This window comes from Somniosus microcephalus, chromosome 24 (genome assembly GCF_052327205.1).
Source record: "Somniosus microcephalus isolate GS21.2 chromosome 24, FLI_Smic_1.0, whole genome shotgun sequence".
Taxonomy (NCBI): domain Eukaryota; kingdom Metazoa; phylum Chordata; class Chondrichthyes; order Squaliformes; family Somniosidae; genus Somniosus; species Somniosus microcephalus.
The window spans coordinates 11,672,592-11,680,790 of NC_141010.1; the positions used below are offsets into that span (position 1 = coordinate 11,672,592).

The 8,199-nt window shown below is 44.8% G+C and overlaps 1 non-coding gene across 1 annotated transcript; it reads left to right on the forward strand.

Annotated features, from left to right (window-relative positions):
- Positions 1-1,602: 1,602 nt before the first annotated feature.
- trnac-gca (transfer RNA cysteine (anticodon GCA)) lies at positions 1,603-1,674 on the forward strand. Its single transcript has one exon. It is a non-coding gene; the product is annotated as a tRNA-Cys (tRNA).
- Positions 1,675-8,199: the final 6,525 nt, after the last annotated feature.

An 8,199-nucleotide genomic window follows, 5' to 3' on the forward strand; every position in this document is an offset into this window, starting at 1 on the left:
TTATGTAAGCCGAAACTGATTGTATTGACTTGACACATGTTACATTTTCTTTGCACACCAGCTCCCCCTGCAGCATTTTCCCACTGCTTGCTGGATGGTTATTTATTATATTGATGCTTTTTTCTGTACACCTGCATATATGGCACTGATAGTACGATCGTGCAAAATTGAACATTCAACCTGGCGTTGCTTTTGTTGACTGTAAGTATCTAAAGAGGTGGGGCCGAGCACAGTGACGGAGCATTGGACTTCAGATGGAGAAATGTCTGGTTGAGATTTGGATGTTGTTTGGGGGATGCTTCTAGTTCAGTGTTCTGTGGTGAGCAGGTGGTCCTTGAAGCTTGGTGACAAGGCTTTCCATGTTGGGCTGTGCATCACATCTCTACACCACAGTGTTACTCACTCCACTCAGGCAACGTTTCTGAGACCCTCGTTATTTGTCTCCCAGTATAACTGAAGCAGCTTCTTGTCAGGTTGGTTGTCTCAACATTGAGGACGGCCAGGTACTGAGCTCAGTTACCTTGTGTGCATAAGAAGGGCCTGTATGTGTGGGGGTATAGCTCCATGGTGGAGTATTTGACTGCAGATCAAGAAGTCTCTGGTTCCAATCCAGGAGCCCACTGTTTTTTTGTTTTTTTTTAAAACCTTCCATGTCGGAATCATCCAGTAAGTTTGCCTCCTCTGTAGCTGTGGGATTGTTGTTTAGTTATGAATTATATCTGTAGCCAATCGTGATGCAAACTACATTCATGCCACATGTGATAACCATGCTGCTCCCTCTAGGAGTGGTGGCGATTTGTTTAGGTGCGTCCCGCAAATGTTAAGTACATATTACTTGGCTCAATTTCTTTGATTCTGGTGAGGAATTCTGCAAGCATGTGGGTATAGCTCAGTGGTAGAGCATTTGACTGCAGCTTAAGATGTTTTTGGTTCAAATCCAAGTTCCTCTTTGATTAAATAGCATTTCAGTGTTCCTGTGAGTTGTAGAGTTGTAGAGTTATTTCTCCTGTGGTGCACATTATTTGGTGACTTTAGTTAAGTGCCACATCTGTTATGTAAGCCGAAACTGATTGTATTGACTTGACACATGTTACATTTTCTTCGCACACCAGCTCCCCCTGCAGCATTTTCCCACTGCTTGCTGGATGGTTATTTATTATATTGATGCTATATTCTGTACACCTGCATATATGGCACTGATAGCACGATCTTGCAAAATTGAACATTCAACCTGGCGTTGCTTTGGTTGACTGTAAGTATCTAAAGAGGTGGGGCCGAGCACAGTGACAGAGCATTGGACTTCAGATGGAGAAATGTCTGGTTGAGATTTGGATGTTGTTTGGGGGATGCTTCTAGTTCAGTGTTCTGTGGTAAGGAGGTGGTCCTTGAAGCTTGGTTACAAGGCTTTCCATGTTGGGCTGTGCATCACATCTCTACACAACAGTGTTACTCACTCCACTCAGGCAAAGTTTCTGATAGCCATAGTTATTTGTCTCCCAGTATAACTGAAGCAGCTTCTTGTCAGGTTGGTTATCTCAACATTGAGGACTGCCAGTTACTGAGCTCAGTTACCTTGTGTACATAAGATGTGACTGCATGTGTGGGGGTAAAGCTCAGTGGTGGAGCATTTGACTGCAGATCAAAAGGTCTCTGGTTCAAATCCAGGTGCCCCCTGTCATTTTTTAAAAAGCTTCCATGTCGGAATCATCCAGTAAGTTTGCCTCCTCTGCTGCTGTGGGATTGTTGTTTAGTTATTGAATTATATCTGTAGCCAATCGTGGTGCAAACTACATTCATGCCACATGTGATAACCATGCTGCTCCATCTGGGAGTGTTGGCTATGTGTTCAGGTGAGTCCCGCAAACGTTAAGTACATATCACTTGGCTCAATTTCTTCGATTCTGTTGAGGCATTCTGCAAGCATGTGGGTATATTTCAGAGGTAGAGCATTTGACTGCAGCTCAAGGTGTTCTTGGTTCAAATCCAAGTTCCCCTTTTGATTAAGTGGTGTGCCTAAGAAGAAGCTTCAGTGCTCATGTAAGTTGTAGAGTTATTCTTCCTGTGGTGCACATTGTTTGGTGGCTTTGGTTAAGTACCACATCTGTTGGGGAAGCTGACTCTGATTGTATTGGCTTGACACGTGTTACATTTTCTTCGCACACTTCGCCTCCAGAAATGCCAACCTTGAAGAAATCTTGTTCCTCTCTTGATTGTGATTTCTCATTGTCTCCATCTCCTGTTCACTTTCACTGTTATCCCTTTCCCTGCCTGTTCTTGTTAACATCCACATCTCTTTGCGCAGCACCTGCCTCCAGTTCCGACTCATTCCATATGGATTCCGAACTCACCGTGTGGAGGCAGGAGACGTCGGTAGCATTCTTAATGAATACTTTGCGTCTGTTTTCACAAAGGAGAGGGGCAAAGCAGACATTGCTCTCAGGAAGGAGGAGTGTGAAATATTAGATGAAATAAACATAGTGAGAGAGGATGTATTAAGGGGTTTAGCAGCTTTAAAAGTGGATAAATCCCCAGGCCCGGATGAAATGTATCCCAAGCGAAGCAAAAGAGGAAATAGCAGAGGCCCTGACCATCATTTTCCAATCCTCTCTTTGGCTTCAGGTGTGGTGCCGGAGGACTGGAGGACTGCCAATGTGGTACCCTTGTTTAAAAAGGGAGATAAGGATAGACCGAGTAATTACAGGCCAGTCAGCCTAACCTCGGTGGTGGGAAAATTATTGGAAAGAATTCTGAAGGACAGGATAAATCTTCATTTAGAAAGACACGGATTAATGAAGGATAGTCAGCACGGATTTGTTAAGGGAAGGTCGTGTCTGACCGATTGATTTAATTTTTTGAGGAAGTAACAATGAGGGTAGATGAGGGTAGTGCATTTGATGTAGTGTATATGGACTTTAGCAAGGCTTTTGATAAGGTTCCACATGGCAAACTGGTCACGAAGCCCATGGGATCCAGGGCAAAGTGTCAAGTTGGATTCAAAACTGGCTTGGAGGCAGGAAGTAGAGGGTAATGGTTGATGGGTGTTTTTGTGACTGGAAGGCTGTTTCCAGTGGGGTTCCGAAGGGCTCAGTACTAGGTCCCTTGCTTTTTGTGGTATATATCAATGATCTAGACTTGAATATAGGGGGTATGATTAAGAAGTTTGCAGATGATACAAAAATCGGCTGTGTGGTTGATACTGAAGAAGGAAGCTATAGACTGCAGGAAGATATCAATAAATTGGTCAAGTGGGCAAAACAGTGGCAAATGGAATTCAATCCAGAGAAGTGTGAGGTAATGCATTTGGGGAGGGCTAACAAGGAAAGGGAATACACATTAAATGGTAGGACACTGAGCAGTGTAGAGGAACAAAGGGACCTTGGAGTGCATGTCCACAGATCCCTGAAGGTAGCAGGCCAGGTAGATAAGGTGGTTAAGAAGGCATACGGAATGCTTGCCTTTATTAGCCGTGGCATAGAATACAAGAGCTGGTTATGCTGGAACTGTATAAAACACTAGTTATGCCTCAGCTAGAGTACTGCTTGCAGGTCTGGTCACCACATTACAGGAAAGATGTGATTGCACTAGAGAGGGTTCGGAGGAGATTTAAAAGGATGTTGCCGAGAGTAGAGAATCTTAGCTATGAGGAAAGACTGCATAGGCTGGGTCTGTTTTCCTTGGAACAGAGGAGGCTGAGGGGAGACCTTATTGAGGTATATAAAACTATGAGGGGCATAGATAAAGTGGATAGAAAGGACCTATTTCCCTTAGCAGAGGGGTCAAAAACCAGGGGGCACAGATTTAAAGTAATTAGTGGAAGGTTTAGAGGGGAAATTTCTTCACCCAGAGGGTTGTGGGGGTCTGGAACTCACTGCCTGAAAGGGTGGTAGAGGCAGGAACCCTAACCACATTTAAAAAGTACTTGGATGTGCACTTGGGATGCTCTAACCTGCAGGGCTACGGACCAAGAGCTGGGAAGTGGGATTAGGCTGGAGAGCTCTTTGTTGGTCGGCGCGGACACGATGGGCCGAAATGGCCTCCTTCCGTACTGTAACTTTCTATGATTCTCACATTTCACCCTTCATGTTTCGCATCTACACATGATCACAGTTATCTCTGTGATAGTCAATGATCCTCTAACCATGCCTCTCACAGCTTCATGAAGTCCACCCATAGGTTGGTCCGACCAACATTGATGACTGCCAGGTTCTGAGCTCCCTTACTTTGTCTGTACAAGAGTGTACTGTAGAAATTGGGGAATAGCTCAGTGGTAGAGCATTTGATTGTCAATCAAGTGGTCTGTTGTTCAAATCCAGGTGCCCCCTATCCCTTTTTCAGTGCTTCTTGTTGGGGATCATCCAGTCAGTTTCTTTTCCCTGCAGCTGCAGGATTGTTGTTTATCTGTGAATTATATCTGTAGCCAATCGTGGTGCCAATTACATTCATGCCACATGTGATAGCCATGCTGCTCCCTCTGGGAGTGGGGGCTATTTGTTTAGGTGGTCCCTGCAAACATTAAGTACATTTTACTTGGCTCAGTTTACATAGGATTACATGGGATATACGGCAAACAGACCATTCGGCCCAACCAATCCATGCTGGCATTTATGCTCCACTTGCACCTCCTCCCGTCTTTCCTCATGTAAATCTATCAGCATAATCCTCTATTCCCTTCTCCTTCATATGTTTATCTAGCCACCCCTTAAATGCATCTATACTGCTTTCCTCAACTACTCCCTGTGGTAGCGAGTTCCACATTCTCACCACCCTAAAATTCCCTATTGGATTTCTTGGTGACTATCTTATATTGATGGCCTTTAGTTATGCTCTTCCCCACTATATCTTCCACTCTATCAAAACCTTTCATAATTGTAAAGACCTCTATTAGGTCACCCCTCAGCCTTCTCTTTTCAAGAGAAAAGAGAACCAGCCTGTTCATCCTTTCCTGATATGTATACCCTCGCATTTCTGGTATCATCCTTGTAAATCTTCTCTGCACCCTCTCCAGTGCCCCTATATCCCTTTAGGGATAGCCACACCTCTTTGCGCAGCACCTGCCTCCAGTTCCGACTCATTCCACATGGATTGCAAACTCACATTTCACCCTTCCTGTTTTGCATCTAGTCATGATCACAGTTATCTCTGTGATACTCAATGATTCTCTAACCATTCCTTTCACAACTCCATGAAGTCCACTCGTAGGTTGGTCCGATCAACATTGATGACTGCCAGGTACTGAGCTCCTTTACTTTGTTGGTGCAGCGGAGTGTGGGTATAGCTCAGTGGTAGAGCATTTGACTGCAGATTAAGAGGTCTCTGACTCAAATAAGTATCCCCCTATTCCTTTTTCAGTATTTCCTGTTGGGAACCATCCAATAACTCTGTTTTCCCTGCAGCTGCAGCATTGTTGTCTATTTGTGAATTATGTCTGCAAACCACATTCATGCCACATCTGGGAGTGCTGGCTATTTGTTTAGCTGGGTCCTGCAAATGATAAGTATCATCAGAGAATGGTTACAGCACGGAAGGCGGCCATTCGGCCCATTGAGCCCGTGCCAACTCTCTGCTAGAGCACTTCAGCTCGTCCTACTCCCCCTGCTCTTTCTCTGTAGCCCTGCAATTTTTTTTCCTTCAGGTACTTATCTAACTCCCTTTGGAAGTACATGTTGCTTGGCTCAGTTTCATTGATTCTGGTGAAATGCTGTTGAAGCCTGTGGCTATAGCTCAATGGCAGAGCAGTTGACTGCTAAATCATGAAGTCCCTTGGCTCAAATCCACAGTGCCCACTTAGTATCAGTGCTGGCATGAGTTATTCTTCCTGTGGTGCGCATTGTTAAGTGCCACATCTGTTGTGCAAACTGAAACTGATTGACTTGACACATGGGACAGTTGCTTTGCACACCAGCTCCCCCTCCAGCATTTGCCATCTGGATGCTTATTTATTATATTGCTGCTATATTCTGTACACTTGCATATATGGCACTGATACCATGATCTTGCAAAACTGAACATTGAACCTGGTGTTGCTTGTGTTGACTGGAAGTATCTAAAGAGGTTGGGGCCGAGCACAGTGACAGAGCATTTGACTTCAGATGGAGAAATGTCTGGTTGAGATTTGGGTGTTGTTTGGGGGATGCTTCCAGTTCAGCGTTCTGGGGTAAGGAGGTGCTCCTTGAAACTTGGTGACAAGACTGTCCATGTTGTATTCTACATCGCATCTCTCCACCACAGTGTTACTCACTCCACTCAGGCAACAGTTCTGATACCCTAGTTATTTCTCTCCCAGAATAACTGAATCAGCTTCTTTTCAGCTTGGTCCGATCAATGTTGATGACTGCCAGGTACTGAGCTCCATTATCTTGTGTGCATGAGGGCTTTGTGCAGGTGTTGGAGTATAGTTCAGTGGCTGAGTGTTTTGCTTCAAATTAACAGATCCCTGGTTCAAATCCGGCTGTTACCTTATGCTTTATTCATTCGGAGTCATCCAGTAAGCTTTCCTTCGCTGTAGCTGCAGGATTCTTGTTTAGCTATCAATTATATCTGTAGCCAATCCTGGTGCAAACTACATTCATGCCACATGTGCTCGCCATGCTGCTCCAGCTGGGAGTGGGGGCTACTTGTTTCGGCGGGTCCTACAAATGTTAATAAGTACATATTACACATAAAAAACAAGGTGGAGTCGAGTTTCGGCTGGGTTCCAGTAGTTATATCAGTCCAATCTGGGTGAAATGGGCCGAACCAGTGCGAAACATCACGGAATTTTAAACGCGAGTGAGTGACGCTCGAAAACCACTTGTGTTCCTGTTCTTCGCGATCTTTTACCCTGGTTCAAGATTCAATTTGCCCGAATCAGGGCCCGCCCACAAAGCTGGCCGCGCCCCCAGGTCGAAATGACGAGATTCTGCTGATTGCGCCGGTTCGGGGAGGCTCTTCAAATTGCGCTCATTCTCATAGGCGAACAGGCACTAGTCGGCATGCTTCAAATGTTGCTTCATACCAAAAAGACACGACCCATTACTAAATGCTTACAGCCCTGTCACCAAGTTCCAGGTAAAGCACATTTAACAGAGAACTCCAAAGTGGAGGCATTACCCGAGGCTAGGGACACCTGGAGTTAAACTAGGGACCTCACAATCTGTAGTGAGATACCCTATGAACTACTCTACGATCGAGCTACATCTCCCATTCACATCTGATTGCCTCAGACACAAGGAAATTGAGCTGAGAAATGTGAAGTCAGGAAAGGCCATGACCTCCGTGTTGTAGGTAATTGCTTTTTACTTGTGTTGTTTAATTCACTGCCACTTCACCACCAGATAGGCCAACTTTGAGAAGTCTTGTTCCTCTCTTGATTGTGATTTCTGATTGTCTCCATCTCCTGTTCACTTTCACTGTTATCCCTTTTCCTGCCTGTTCTTGTTAACATCCACATCTCTTTGCGCAACACCTGCCTCCAGTTCCGACTCATTCCACATGGATTCCAAACTCACATTTCACCCTTCCTGTTTTGCATCTAACCATGATCACAGTTATCTCTGATACTCAATGATTCTCTAACCATTCTCTAGCTGCTCCATGAAGTCCACTCATAGGTTGGTCCGATCAACATTGATGACTGCCAGGTAGTGAGCTCCTTTACTTTGCTTGTGTGAGACGCTGGCATAGCAGTGGGGATATACGTCAGTGGTAGAACATTTGACTGCAGATCAAAAGGTCTCTGGCTTAAATCAAGGTGTACCCTATCACTTTTTCATGCTTCTTTGAATCTGATGAAGTACTGTGGCATTGTGTGGTTATAGCTCTGTGGTAGATTATTTAACTGTTAGATTTGGAGTTCCAAATTCAAATCCAAAAAAGCACTTTTCTTAAATGAGATTTCACCGCTGTGTGTGGTGAAGTTGATGGCTTATCCTCCCTGTTGTATATTGTCTGGTGATGTTAGCTAGGAACTACTTCTGTTGTGTACCAGCTGCTGACACATGGCAGGACATATTGAGAGAGCGGTTAACAAGGCATATGGGATCTTGGGCTTCATAAATAGAGGTATTGAGTACAAAAGTAGCGAAGTTATGCTGAACCTTTATAAAGCGCTGGTTAGGCCACAACTGGAGTATTGCGTCCAGTTCTGGTCACCACACTTTAGGAAGGATGTGAAGGCCCTTGAGAGGGTGCAGAGGAGATTTACCAGAATGGTTCAGGGGA